This window comes from Triturus cristatus, chromosome 8 (genome assembly GCF_964204655.1).
Source record: "Triturus cristatus chromosome 8, aTriCri1.1, whole genome shotgun sequence".
Taxonomy (NCBI): domain Eukaryota; kingdom Metazoa; phylum Chordata; class Amphibia; order Caudata; family Salamandridae; genus Triturus; species Triturus cristatus.
This window is the reverse complement of record NC_140591.1, coordinates 1,534,619,026-1,534,634,632: the sequence shown is the minus strand read 5'-3', so window position 1 is coordinate 1,534,634,632 and position 15,607 is coordinate 1,534,619,026. Positions and strand designations below refer to the sequence as shown.

The window sequence follows — 15,607 nt, the reverse complement described above, 5'->3', positions numbered from 1 at the left end:
TGTCAGACAGCATGGGCTCAGCATAGTATCTTATGCCAATGACACCCAGCTCATCCTCTCTCTCACGAAGAACCCCGAAGACACCAGACTCAGCTTCCAAGAAGGAATGACAGACGTCGCAGCCTGGATGACCGACAACTGCCTAAAACTAAACTCAGAGAAGACAGAGGTCCTCGTCCTGGACCCTCCCCTACCGTGTGGGACAGCTCCTGGTGGCCCCCTACCCTAGGAAACCCACCCACCCCGACGGACCACCCCCGGAACCTCGGCATCATTCTAGACTCCTCGTTCAACTTGACCCGTTAGAGCAATGCTGTCACCTCCACCTGCTTCAACTCCCTCCGCACCCTCCGCAAGACCTTCAAGTGGATCCCCCCCGAAAGCAGAAAGACCGTCACCCATGCACTCATAACCAGCAGACTGGACTACGGTAATGCCCTCTATGCCGGAATCAACGAAACCCTGCTACACAAGCTCCAAACCATCCAGAACACCGCAGCCAGACTCGTCCTCGGAACCCCACGACACAAGCACATGACCCAGCACCTACGAGACCTCCACCGGCTCCCCATCAAGAAGAGAGTAACCTTCAATCTACTCACCTACGCCTACAAATCCCTCCACAACATCGGACCCAAATACCTCAATGAAAGAGTCTTCTTCCACGTACCCAAAAGGAACCTCTGCTCCGCCGACCTTGCGCTGGCAGAGACCCCACGCATCCACAGAACCAGAGTAGGTGGAATAGCCTTCTCCTATGTCGCAGCAAAGACCTGGAATGAGCTTCCAGTCAACATCAGACGCTCCCCCACTCTGCACACCTTCAGGAAGAGCCTCAAGACCTGGCTCTTCGACTGATCCGGAGCTACACCCCCCCCTCCAGCTCCCCCCAGCACCTTGAGACCCTCATGGGTGAGTAGCGCTCTTTATAAACCCCTGATTGATTGATTTGTTGATTGAATCCCCAGCGACAGGATGCGAGGCCACCAAAACTCGAAATGCATTTCCTTGCTGAATATTGCAACTACTGTTTCTAGAGAAACATATCTTTTCTTGAAGTAGTTTTTACAATTGACCAAAATGGTATCCTTTGCCAACAAGGAGCATGGGTAAAAATGGCCGCCGCAATGGCAATATGGCGGGAATAGCAGTTTAAGCAGAGGAATATATGGCGGAGAGACTCCTTGTTTTTCCTGACCTCTTGATTTTGTTACTCACGGGTACAATTGTCTTCTCACCTCACCCCGGAGGAGATATTGACTTTTTCGAGCTGAGAAATGTAAATGATAAATTGGATGGTGGGGAGAGCAGGCAGAAAGATGACGAGAACTTTATGTCTTGTAGGCCGTGAGTTGACTACACTTTGGAGTCATAGTATGACAAATGGATGTGTTAATGGTTTATTTGAAGAAACTTTAAAAACATCAACATAATTAAATCATAATTTTTAGTAACATTCTATTTCAGCTCTGTCAAGCCAGCATCAATGCCCTTTTTATGAAATATGTAAATTCAGACTCAAAGCCATTCTACTCGTGTTGCAAAGGTTTTAACTAATCATGCAATAAAGTCTTTTGACCAATGCCCTGTGTCCAGGATTAGTGACATTTCGAAGAGCACTTTTGGAAGTTTAAATACCTGCGCATGTTTCCTGCCTAGCACAGAACCTGCAGAGAAACAAAATGAGCATTAATGATAGTGCTTTAAGTGGGCCGTGTCCCTCCGGGTCTCAGACCCAGTAGTAATTTGAAACAGACATTGAAGCGGGACCCTTTCAACCCTGTATTCATGTCCATAGCTTTTCATGCAGAAACACTGATTGAGTTCTGAACAATGAGTGTAAAAAATGTTAAGTCCATGTCTTTTCTGCTTATATTTCACATGCATTACTTAATCTTGCATTCCCTATGAGTTTTTGCTGTTTCCAGGATGTTGGGTTAGTCTTTTTTCAGGCAGCATAGTACTCTTGCCTTGTGCATGATTTGAATTGAGTCGCATTTAGGAGCCGTAATATGTATGTGACACACATTCCCTGCTTGCACCATGGTGTACCTTTTCAAAAGGTGCACCATGTGCAAACAGGGACAGTGCACCGCATTACAAAGAATGTGCGGCCCCCCAGGGCAGCCGCGAACTGATGCTGCCCTGGGGGCGCGCATTCAAGTGAAATACGGAGGGACTGATTCAAAGCCGCTCTGTGTTTCATGCCGCCTGCACTTTCAGGAGGGGAGAGATTTTCCCTTGTGTGTCAGCACTATCAGTATTACGCAACGGGACACAATCAATCAATCAATCAATCATAGCATTTGTAGAGCGCGCTACTCACCCGGAGGGTCTCAAGGCGCTGGGGGAGAGGGGTCCGTTACTGCTTGAAAAGCCAGGTCTTGAGTTGCTTCCTGAAGGAGAGATGGTCCTTGGTCAGCCGAAGGTGGATGGGGAGGGAGTTCCAGGTCTTGGCTGCCAGGTAGGAGAAGGACCTTTCTCCGGTGGTGGCTCTGCGGATGCGTGGTACGGCGGCGAGGGCGAGGCTGGTCGATCGTAGCTGGCGGGTGGGCGTGTAGAAGGTCAGGCGGTTGTTGAGGTACTTGGGGCCTAGGTCGTGGAGAGCCTTGTGTGCGTGGGTGAGGAGTCTGAACGTGATCCTCTTGCTGACGGGGAGCCAGTGCAGGTCTCTCAGGTGACCGGAGATGTGGCTGTGTCGGGGGATGTCCAGGACGAGTCACAAGCGTCTGCAGCCCCATCTGTAATACCATTGTGCCCCCAGAGCACACAAAGCGGGCATACATGACCTTTATGCCCGCGGGGCACAATGTATAATACAGCCCCCAGGTCTTTATAAAGGGCAGGGTGCAGCTTGGTCAGTAAGATTGGAGAGGGGGATGGCGGGGGGGTGATGAGCTTCAGAGTTTCCAACAATCACGGTGGCATAACATGTTATATGTTATATTATTAGATGAGAAGCAGGTGCAAGAGAGGGGCCTATGGGACAGCGAAAAGTGAGAGGGATGCGGTTTGGTGGAAGTACTGAGAGAGAAACACAATATTTTGTAAAATAACCAATATTTTTGAAGACTTTCAAAACAGAGTGAGAGTGAGTGGGGCGGTTTTGTCTGTGTGTATGTAAAGCTTGCTGGTGAAGTCTGACAGACACCTCACCATACCCGGCTGAAAGCACCTGTAACCAACTATTCACCAGAAAATCCATTTATAAAGGGGTGCAACAACCCAATCACCCCCGACTGAAGCTACACCCCTGATAAGAGGGCACAATCGAGATGTGGCTGAAGGTAGCGTGAGTTTCTCTCACTGCCAGTAACTCAGTGGGGCAAAAAGGTGTTCAGAATTCATGGTCATCCAATCCTTGGCCTCTCTGCAAAGTGCGGAGAGCAATGGTCACGTATACTAGTTGCAGTTCTGATTCTAGGCATATGTGTGGGTAGAGTGGTGAGCTTTGGGATTCTTAGGAGCAGATTTATAATAACTAGCGCATCCCTGCATATCAGCAGGGATGCGCCAGTTATTTTGCGCCCCAGCTCCGCCATCATGAATGCGCCGCATTTATAATGCGGCGCACCATGGGGCAAAAGCGGCACAGATGCGTCACGCATCTGTGCCGTAAAAGTGGCGCATTGCTGGAGTTGCGTCGCAAGCGCGACGCAGCTCCAGCAAGGCTCTGGGGGGCCCTATCTGCACAATGCTGCGTCAATTCTTACGCCTGCTTCAAGCAGGCGCAGGGTTTTGACGCTGCATGGGTTCAAAAGTGACTGAGTGAAATCTTGCAGATTTCACTCAGCCACTTTTAGGAGGCGTTCCTGCGCCGGAACGCCCCCACCTGCCCTGGAACGCCTACATGTGGTGCAGGGCTTTACAACGTGACGCATCTCCCAGATGCGTCACGTTGTAAATACCCCGCACCATGGCGCAGGATTTGCGCCGCTGCTGCGTCACAAAAGTGACGCAACGGCGGCGCAAAAGTGGCGCAAGTGCAACATAAATCTGCCCCCTAGTGTATATGTTTAAGCCACGCCCTACATCATATAGGCCTGCCCCTTTCAGGGACCCACCACTTTTTTTCATCCCACTTATAGCCCTGAGTAAATAAATGCCTTTCAACGGGGAGGTTCCATGAGATGCTGCCCCTGCCACACTGCGGTATTAACGTTTAAATGAAGAATGATGCGTCGAGCGGGTGCTCACTTTTAAGGTGTGTCTGAGTCTGTATCATGGGGCGGACAGGCCTGGGGGCTTTGTCAAGAGTCCGGGAGAACTGTCTCCCGATATGAGGGGAGGGGCAGCACGTGCACCTTACGAAACAAACCAAACACACTGACAGGCCGCTCCTGTGCCTCGTCCGGCAGGTCGGACCTGTTCCGCCTGTACGTGTGAGTTGTTGATTCTTTTCACAAGTGACACAAGCGATGTCTACCCGCAGGGTGCAGCACGGCACGCTTGCGTCATTTCATGTCGCCAGTTGCATTGGTTTGCCGCCTGCATGTTTATTCTTACAACTTAATTGCTTCCCACTGTAGGCTTGCCAGCTCTCGCCTCGCACCCTGTCGGCCCCTTGGGTGACGTATCACCGTAGACCAGAAACAATGGCGGGAGTGAGCAGGAAACAAATGACATCTGTTAAAACCTCCGTTTCCACGTCGCACTGTGTGATTCTGGGCAAATCACGCTATATCCCTTTGCCTCAGCTCGCTTAGAAGCCAACGTTTGGAGTTTTAACTGCTACATGTGCATCTTGACATTTCCGTGGCTTACGTGGACTATGGCAACATAAGTACAATGTATGAAATGAGCTGCAGGCCTAAAGAAAACAGGGGCATATCATCAACGAGGCGATCAAAAATTATCGCCGCTTTTGTGTCCGTTTTTGGACGAAAAGCGGCGATAATTTTATCGCCTAATGAGCAAGGTCACGCTATCGCGTGAATCCTTGCATTAGCGCTCGTTTTCTGAACGCCCAGCTTTGCATCTCTAATAAGATGCAAAGTGGGCGTTCCTGCCCTGACATAACTGGAGTAATGTCGCTAAGCGACATTTCTCCAACTATCAATGGGCACGTTAACCTGCAGAGCGACAAGCAAAGTAGCGATAACCTCTGTTATCGCTACTTTCCTTACGCCTGCTTCAAGACTGACTTAGCCATGATATCCTATGGAAGGTGGATATCATGGCTAAGTATGGCTTGCCCTATCATCCAGCTATCGCCAAACTTTGTGAGATTATCACTGGATTTCCAGCAATAATCTCACATTTAGCAATTAGCGCTTGGAATTTTATCGCTTTTGAGATAAGCGTTGCTCATAGCACACTATCTCAGCGATAAAATTCCACGTTACCCATCGATAATTATCCTAGCACTAAGTGCGCTTAGCGATAATTATCGCCGGTCCTTGATGATATGCCCCACAATGTTTGATAGTATTGGGGGTCATAAAGAAACCACCCCACCTGTCTAATTGCATGGCACGGTAAAAGAACAAGACAACGTACAGATGAGTACATTTTATGGTTTCAATTAACTGCAATGCGCCCCAAAGAGCACATAAAACCAACAGGGCATAACCAGGGCACTGGAATTATGTGGCAGGGGAGCACCAAATTATGCAGCAGAATTAACTAAATTATGCAGAAAAAAAAGGTAAATTATGCAGCATAATGCGGCTAATTTTTTGATAGAGTAGTTCACTAGACACATCAACAACACAGTCTCGTGCAATCCGCACAGCACAAGATTGTGATCCGACACCACGACACAAACCTGGCTCCCCATTTGCAAAGTGGGCAGCTCTGGCCGTAACGCCACATCCTAGCTAGAGGGAGGGCGGCCGGCTGAAACCACCTGAAAGCGCGGCTCGTTATAGGCTCGAAGTTCCTTCAGGGCCTCGAGCTAAGGCAGAGCCAGGGTCTGGCTCGAGATTTCAGTGGCTCATCTACCTCAAGGCCCACCTCTAAACAACACTTAACAAATGCACCAATATCAAAGTGCACGGCAACCATCACAACAACATTCTGCTCTTGCGCTGGTCGTTAAACGCAAACAGAGGCGTGCTTAATACATACAGTGAAGCGACACACCGGAACACACTGGGTACATCACTACCAGCCTCAAACACAACCAATATCACAAGCACAACAACACAGAGTAGAAACTCCAAACTATGCTGTTGTGAAATCTAAAGTGCCAGAAGCCATACAAATGACAGCTTGTTTCTTTCCAACAGCTCTAAACACAACCAGCATGCAGAAGCTCGAACAACACGTCTCAGTGACACTAGACTCAGCACTAATCAAATAAAGAGAGTAAACCACAACAGAAGCCACACAGATGGCAATCTGTTGCTCTCAAGTAGATTGCATCAGCACATTGAACACACAAGGCAACAAAAGCAACAGTGAAGGTATCTCTCAGCACCCATACCAGCCAGCAAAGCAAAGCCACACTGTAGCACATTCCATGCAGGTGGCACTGTATCGCTCACCAACAGCACAGTGTCGCGTACCCATCACAAGAGCAGCAGCTCCCCATCAGAGTAACCTGTCATGAATAATACAGCTGAACACACCAAAGACACTGTTGCATGCACACCATTACTCAACACACTGCAATTTACCTTACGGCATTCCACCGCTACCAGAAATCGTACACGCGTAACCTGACACACCAGGCAAAGTACCAGTCAACCTGTGAGAATATGCAACAAAATGGCCACTCTCTCCCTGCCCTTCACTCTACCCACTCAAATACAACCACCAGACACAAACACACAAAGCTGACACGTGCCTGAAGTGGCACAACTGACATAATGGGACATCTCTGGGGTAGCCTAATGTGAGGAAATATGGTTTATTACATGGTGTGGTTGTGCGACCTCACCGTGTAATAATCTCATAAAACTGTCCTGAGTCCAGTCAGCCTTGTTTGTAAAACCTTAGCTCAACCCTGGGCTGTGGCCTTGAGCAGTCAGGCTTCAACAAAGGAACTAGTGCAACGCATTTAGAGTTACCAAACAATTGAGTAAGAAAGGAACTGGTCTATGTAGAAAACACTTTTTGTAGTCTGGGCCTTAGTAGCCTCTTTGACCATCCCGAAAACATTGACCACAGATCTAAAGAGTTAGTCACTGGGGCGTTTAGATCATTTAGAGAGGAAATCAGACTCAAGCAGCTGTTAGATATGCCAACTCTTACTAACTATATACACATTTCCATATCTGTAGGCCCAGAGTCCTATCTTAGCTGGATATTTAAATATGAATATACAGTCCACTTTCTTGTGGCCTTTCCTAGGGAATGCACTTGGTATGCGTCTCTCCCTTGTTGCTGAAATCAGTAAAATAGGCAAATTTGTTCACCAATGTGCTTGAGCTGCCTAAAAGGGAGGCACAGTGAGACAGGCTGCTGCAAGCTTAGGTCCAAGAAAGGGGCAGCCAATGAAATAAAATTGCTGCAAGAAAAATCTTGTACATTGAGATAAGGCTGTTGCAACCTCATATCTTAGAAAGTGCCGGCACTTTGGAATATGGCTGCAGCAAGCACAGATCTAATGAAGGCTCAGGACACTGGGATAGGGCCTGAAGCAAGCTCAGATCCATGGATGTGTTGGCACGTTGAGATAGGGCTGCTTTAAGCGCTGATCTAAGAAGCGATCAGCAAATAGAAATAATGCGGCTGCAAGCTCAAATCTGGATAGCGGTCAGAAAAATGAAATAGGGTTTCTTGCAGCTCAGATCAAAAGATGGATCAACATGTTGAGGTAGGCCTGCCGCAATCTTAGATTTAAGGAACGCTCAACACATTGAAATGGAACCTGCTGCAATCCGATGTGTAAGGAAGGGTCAACACATTAAAGGAGGACATCTACAATCTCAGATCCAAAGATAGGTGGACACACAGAAATGTAAATGCTGCAAGTGTGCGGCTGCATGCTCTGATGTAAAGAAGGAATGACATGCGCAGCTCAGATCCAAGAAACAGTCAGCACATTGATGCTGCAAACTCACATCTAAGGAAGTGTTAGCACATAGAAATAGGGCCTCGGCAAGCCTAGCTCTATAGAAGGATCAACAGAGGATCGGAAAAGGCTGCTGCAAGCTCAGATACTGGAAAGAGTTGGCCGGTTGAGTTAAGCCTGCTGCAAGCCCAGACCGAAAGAACAGTGAGTCTAGTGCGATAAGGCTGCCGCAGGCTCGGCTCTGAAGAAGGGTCAGCACATCAAGATAAAGCTGTTCCAAGTTCACATCTAAAGAAGGATCAATACGCTGAGATAAAGCTGCTGTAAGCTCAAATCGAAGGAAGGATGGGCCCATTGAGATAAGGTTGGCGCGAGCTCAGATCTAAGAAAGGGTCGCACAGCGAGCGCAGCTGCACGAGCTGGTTTTGCTGCCGCTCGGGTAGATTTTCTGGGGACGTCAAATCTTGTGCGCACTCCCCAACTAACTGTTCTGATGCCTTGCGCGAGAAACAATTCCACCACGAGGCAATTGGCGGAATTTGGCCGGAACTCTGCGTTACAAGTAACGCTGAGTCACCAAATTCCGCCTATTCCGCAGGTGGAATGGAATATTCCGCCCACCCCTACAACTATGACTGCTGCCAGGTCGGATCTGAAGAAGGAGCTGGTAAGTTAAAACAGGTCGACCGCAAGTTCTCATTTAGGGCAATATCGACATGCGAAAATGGGCCCCACAGCAAGTTAAAGTCATAGTCAGCTTGTGTGTATGAACTCTGCAGCTTGTCTGACTTTAAAACCGCGTAGTCGTATTAAAAGCAGTGATGCTGCAAGCTGAAACCGAGGGTATTTTGAGAGATTTGAATGAATGAAAGGCAGATTTGTATAGCACAGCTTATCACATATGAGGGTATCCAGGCGCTGTTCATAGGCACGCGATGATTAAGTGATTTGCCCCAAATCAAAGGATGTTGAACCGACGCTGAGACTCAAATCCGGGATTTCCAGCTCCGGAGTACGCAGCTCTGGTCGTTAGGCCCCATCCTGTGTTGTCTATAGGTATTAACTAAATATTGCATCACTTTTGTGTAATTTCGCATAGACATTTGAGCGTATCAACTAGTGCAAAACAACATTTGCACCTATCCATTAGCGCAAGAACGAAAATGACCAGCGCCAAAACTGCACTTTTGCAGTAGTGGTGTAAATGTTATGTGTTCACTGGAGCGTCCCTGCAGATGTTGTTGCACGCCCGGGCTGCACACGTGCAGTGTTCTGCAGTCTGGCCCCGCGATCCCTTCTCAACGGGCACCATTAACATTCCCGGCATGCCTTGCGCCAGTGACAGGCGGCGGGCCTCGGCGGCTGCAGGTCCCCGTTTACTGACACCGGGGGTGACAGACGCAGAACGGGCTTCGCAATTTCTCCATCAAGTGCTGACAAATAAATGAAGCTGTAGCCAGTTCTAAAGATAACATCTCCTTAAACTCTCAGGCACGCGCCCCTGCACCTTGACAGGAAAACACGCCATTTTCCCAATTATCCGCGCTGTCTGGTGAGGGCGTCTGTCTCTCGAGCGCTCTGTTTAACCAGGAGTTTATAAACGCTGCAATTTTCCATCCGACTGGACCACAAATAAAGCTCTTCTGACTGCAGAGGAGGGAGGGGCTCGTTAGTAAGCCCGTCTCGCCCACCCCTGGGCCTGGTTCTGGCAGGAGCACACTTTGACTGTAGACGTATGGACCTTTGGTTAACATATCATAAGCCACTCTATGCATTCCTTATTAACACATGCCTTTCCATTGGCTAGGCCACCCCTTATAAAGTGGTGCACGCCTCTGCCAGAAAAGACAAGTTTGCATTTCATTAAAAGCGTGCAAGAAGGTAATTTCATAAAAAATGATGGTGATAGTGGAATTTACGTCACATGCTCTTGGCTTACTTCACAGTAAGTGCATTGCTTTGGAACGAATGACAGACCATTGTATATTCAGGGCCTGACGTGTGCCCATTTGGAGAGGGTTGTACACAACCTGCCTAATGAACATTGATGTGCGTCACTCTGAAATGACTACGGACATAGGTATGATCACCTACAAGAGCCAACGGATTATATATATATATATATAAAACCAATGAAATTCCCCCGTTATAGTTACTTCAGATAACTATAACTCGCGCGCCCGCAATCCTCTGCTCATGACGTCACATATTACATCACTCATGACATGGTCAGTGGCATCACTCTTGACATCACTGATGACATCATCCTTGTGATAGAGTGGCGGTCGCGCGAGTAATAGTTATCTGAAGTAACTATAACGGGGGAATTTCATTGGTTTTTTACGAGTGAAATATCCACCTAACTAGAACGTGTGTGAAACCTATGGTTGTTTAAGTGAATTTGCAAGGTTTTTTAAATGCTAATTCCTAACTATAACGTGTGTGAAACCTATGGTTTTTTCAGTGAATTTGTATGGTTTTTTAAATGCTAAGTTATGTATGTATTATTATTTTTTTTATATATTTATTTTTCAATAAACTACGTTTTTTTTTATGGGTTTTCACCGTGCGCCCACGGTGCACGCACCCCCGCGATTTAAAAAAAAAAAAGTAAATGTTTTTTTCTGCCTTCGGGGTCCTTCAGGAACTCTCTACCCTGCCCCCTTTTCACGTTCGCCACCTTCCTTTTCCACTCTCGCACTGAAAACAAACAAAATGGCGGCCGACACTTCCTGATTTCGACCGATTCGAACGTTGACTGACATGTAACAACCAATCAGAATTACGCTCGCGCACGTTAGGGTGCGCGCACCGTGCGCGTACGGTGCGCGCACGGTGCGCGGCTATAGATATGTATGTGCTTTTTACTGCAATTTTCTCTGGAACTACTGAACAGATTGACTCCATATATGCAAAAGGCACTTCCCTGACCTGAGGACTACCTCTCTGCCAAATTTCAAGTAATTCTGTTCAGCCGTTCGGGCTGTACCTTCGACTAAAGGTCCTATGGGAAAATGCATGGGCAAAACGCGTTTTGGGACCCCCCTTTTTTCTCGGCCCCCGCTTGACGAATCCCCCCGAGACTTTCAGGGTAGGAGCTGAGCGGAGCGCCCCATTAGTTTTGAAAATTTCGCGAAGATTCGTCAACCGGCGCCAAAGTTATTCAAAATAGAATTTTGAGATTTCCTATGGAAACACGGTCCTAACTATAACCGCCAGTAGATAATATATATATATATATATATATATATATATATATATATATATTCACTCACTTCAACTCCTGGACTCCTGGTCTGCCAATCCTTTGGCAGCACCCCCAGGCAAAAAAATAATAATAATAAAAAACAAATAAAAAAAAATAATATATATATATATATTCACTGAAAAAACCATAGGTTTCACACACGTTATAGTTAGGAATTAGCATTTAAAAAACCTTGCAAATTCACTGAAAAAACCATAGGTTTCACACATGTTATAGTTAGCGGAAATTTTACTGATAAAAAACCAATGAAATTCCCCCGTTATAGTTAGTGCAGGCAACTATAACTCACGCGACCGCAATCCTCTGCTGATGCTAATACTGTATTTAGACACTTATTTGCCCATGTCTTCTTCCATACATTTTTAGCTATACATATATTACAAATATTTTTTTTTCATAAAGACACATATGTCATCAGCAGAAGATTGCGGTCGCGTGAGTTATAGTTGCCTGCACTAACTATAACGGGGGAATTTCATTGGTTTTTTATCAGTAAAATTTCCGCTAACTATAACATGTGTGAAACCTATGGTTTTTTCAGTGAATTTGCAAGGTTTTTTAAATGCTAATTCCTAACTATAACGTGTGTGAAACCTATGGTTTTTTCAGTGAATTTGTACGGTTTTTTAAATGCTAAGTTACTTTACGCCATTCGTGGCGTGCGCGCCCACTTAACGCAGTTCGTTCCGTGCGCGCACGGTGCGCTTCGCGCACCGTGCGCGCACAGTGAGCACGCGGTGCGCTTCGCGCGCCGCGCGCCCACTTTACGCAGTTAGTGCCGTGCTCGCACGGTGGGCACGCGGTGCGATGACAAAGCAAGAAAGCACGTCAACAAATCTGTTTCTGCTTTCCTCCGTGACTATGGTATGGGTGCCATTTACCACAACAACTTGCGTTATGACATGCAAGACATTTATAGAGGAGATGGTGTGCACTTCAATGATGAAGGGAACAGAGTCTTCCTCTTGAACCTTAGACTCTGCATCGGTACTTACTTGTAGGTACCACTAAAAAATCATTTCATAAACACAACGGCTCTTTTTAGAGCCCCCTAATATCTAAACACTTAAATCTGATTTTCATTTTTTTTTTTTCCTACCGTACGCTTACCGTAAGCTTACCGTACGCGTACCCCGTGATTTTTTTTAAAATCAATAAATGTTTTCTTTGTACTTTTCTGTCCTTCTTTGACCCCCTTACAAATGTTAGGGGGTCTGTAACTCTCCTCATTGCCCCCTTTCCTTGTTTTCACTCTTTTTTTTCAGAGTGAAATACACAAAATGGCGGCCGCCGCTTCCTGGTTTCGGCCGATTCGAATGTTTACTAAGATCTAAGAGCCAATCAGAATCGCGCTCGCGCACGCCACCGTACGCTTACCGTAAGCGTACGGTAAGCGTACCGTAAGCGGGCTCAGATATATATATTGATTTAAAGGCTATTTTCTCAGAATCTACTGAACAGATTTACACCAAACCTACAAAAGGCACTTCCTTGACCTAGGGACTACCTCTCTGCCAAATTTTGAGTAATTCTGTTCAGCCGTTCGGGCTGTAGCTCGTTCTAAAGGTCCTATGGAAAAATGCATGGGAAAAACGCGTTTTGGGACCCCCCTTTTATCTCAGCCCCCGCTTGACGGATCCCCCCGAGACTTTCAGGGTAGGAGCGGAGCGTAGCGCCCCACCTATTTTGAGAAATTCGCGAGGATTCGTCGACCGGCGCCAAAGTTATTCAAAATAGAATGTTGAGGTTTTCCTATGGAAACGTGGTCCTAACTATAACTACCTACTGGCGACCGCCAGTAGGTAATATATATATAAATTGAAAAAGGCAGTTGCCGAAACGTGTCGTTTTGTGTTCATCTTGACCCAATAAATCGGGTTACGAATTCCCCACGAGTGCCGTACTTTGTACTTCGTAGCGGTGATATATATATATATATATATCTTGGCCTTTTTGGCTAAAGTTCTCTCAACTTTTTGCTTTTCCCCTAGAATGTTTTCCTGACATAGAGTTGCCAATTTAGATGCTTTGGGTACTTTGCCACTGCTGATCAGTGTCAAAGCACAAGTGTTCCCTGTGTAAAGTGTAATGGTAATTGGGTGGCCATGATTAGTATGTTTGACTTACTAGTAAAGTCCCTAGTGATGTGCACTGTGTGTGCCAGGGCTAGTAATGCAAAGGCGCGCGGACAAGGGAACTTAGGCCTGCAGTGTAGGGCCTGCGCGCAGTTTGCTAAGTTAGCATGTTGTCCTGACAAGTGCAACCACTTGTCAGGCCTGACTTTCCCTTTTGCGTACACAGTGGGGACCCCGGTGGTAGGTCTCGGGTAACCTCTGGGCAGGGTGCAGTTTAAGTAAAAGGCAGGACATATACTGAGGTGTGTGTTATGTCCTGAAAGTGAAAAAACATTCCATTTCGTTTTCACTGGTGAAAGGCCATCCTGCCCATAGGACAGAATGGGGAGGCTAGGAATTGTGTTTGTTAGCCTAGTTTCCAATCAGATTAAGATGGAGAAGTGATGTTTAGTATGTATGAACTCACAGTGTCATAACACATCTTTCTATGAAAGTGGTTTTGTCACTGTGTGTTCAGAAGTCACTCTTTTAGAAAGTGGCTGAGTTTTGTGCTTTAAGCATTTCTGTGTGTCTCTGCTGAATGTGGATTGTCTGTCTGGATCTGAGAAGGGAGGGGTTGAGATGGAACCAGGCTGAGCTGCATTTGGAGAGGGGGTGTAGGAGAAACCCCGGGAGGTGAAGAGGCCTGGGCTGCGGCTATAAAACAATTGACCAATCTCCAGCTGAATGATTAAGGATCCAGACCCCCAGTATCAAAGGGAGAAAGGTTACACTGCCAGGGAGACACCCAGAACTGATTTAGGCAGGGATCAGGGACCCCTGAGCACAACGGGGTATAACTATGAGAGCTGAGGCCCCTGAACGTTGGAATAGAAATGGATTGAGACTGAAAAGGCTTTGACCCATTTCGTGGTCAAGAGGAACCTCTGCTAAGGAAGGAACAACTGAAGAGATTGCTGGGAAAACCAAACCCTTGCTTCGTGATCTGGGGCTGGTCTGCAGTTTGGTGTTTTAACCAAGGAAGAGGCTGTTGGGACTGTGCTTCGTGCACCTGAGTCCTCCTGCTTGAAGAAGACTGTGCTTTGTGCTGTGTCTTGTAACCCCAAGGGCCCGAGGTGAGCTGACTCCCTGTTTGGAAACACAGGAACATAAAAGTTTCCGGAGAAGTTTCAAGCGATGCAGTGGGCGCGTGTTGTGGCAGCTTGAGACCCTCAGAAGGTGTGCCCTGTGATCTTGGATACACGGAGGAGAAGTGAGACTCGGATGCGCTGGGTGCGTGTCGTGGTGCACAGGAGGCGTTGGTGAAGAGCACCTGGTCAGCGTGTGCATCAAAGGTGAAGTGAGTCTCGGATGCGCTAGGTGCGTGTCGTGGTGCACCGCAGGCATTGGTGAAGAGCGCCTGGTCAGCGTGTGCATCGGTGGTGACGTGAAACTCGGACGTGCAGGGTGCGTGTCGTGTTGCACCGCAGGTGCTGGTGAAGAGCGCCTGGTCCACGTGTGTATCGGAAGTGGAGTGAGTCTCAGACACGCAGAGTATGTGTCAGGGTGCACCAGAGGCGCTGGTGAAGAGCGCCTGGTCATCGAGTGCACCGGAGGAGAACTGATGCTCGGACACGGTGAGCGTGTCGTGTTGTGGCCGAAGGCATTGGTGAAGAGCGCATGGATATCGGGGCACCGGAGTTTGAGTAAGTCTCAGTTGAGCAGTGTGCGTGCTTCTGTGCAACCTGGGACTGAGGAGGTGATCGGCTGATCATCGTGTGCACCGGAAGAAAGTGAGTCTCTGCAGCGCTGTGTGTATATCTTGGTGCCAACTGAGACTGCAGGAAAGAGTGCCTGGTGAACATGCACTCGGAGTCGACGGTGAGACTCATCAGCGTTGTGTGAGTGGCTTCGTGCCAGAGGAGATCCGGAGGGTGCTGTGGTGAATGTGCACCCAGAGTAACGTAATCTCAGGGGCGGTGAGGTACGTGTGCCCTGCGGCCGCCTGAGACCTTCCTAACAATAGCTGCCCGGACCGACAGCCCCGGAGGAGCAGAGCTTCCAGGCCGAGCCGCTGAGGCCCATTGAGGAAGTTCTACACGGAAGGTCCGTTCGTTGAAGGAGGAGAGGAGAGTGGGGTCGCTCCCCCAGGTATCGTGGATCACTGCCTGGGCGGGGTGCGGGCTCGGAGGGACACACTCTTGGCCTCTCAGTCCTTCTCACAACGTGAGCCTTTGCTTCGGCTCAGAGTGGGGCCCGTACTGACCAAAGGAGTTGCAGTACTGGGGCCAGAGTGAGAAGTTGTGCTTTATGTCACTGTTGATC

General features: G+C 47.9%; 1 protein-coding gene across 2 annotated transcripts in view; it reads left to right on the top strand.

The window, feature by feature from the left end:
- The window catches only part of PDE2A (phosphodiesterase 2A), a 1,179,840-nt gene that overhangs the window by 140,593 nt on the left and 1,023,640 nt on the right, over positions 1-15,607 (top strand). The gene's annotated exons all lie outside the window — the stretch shown is intronic.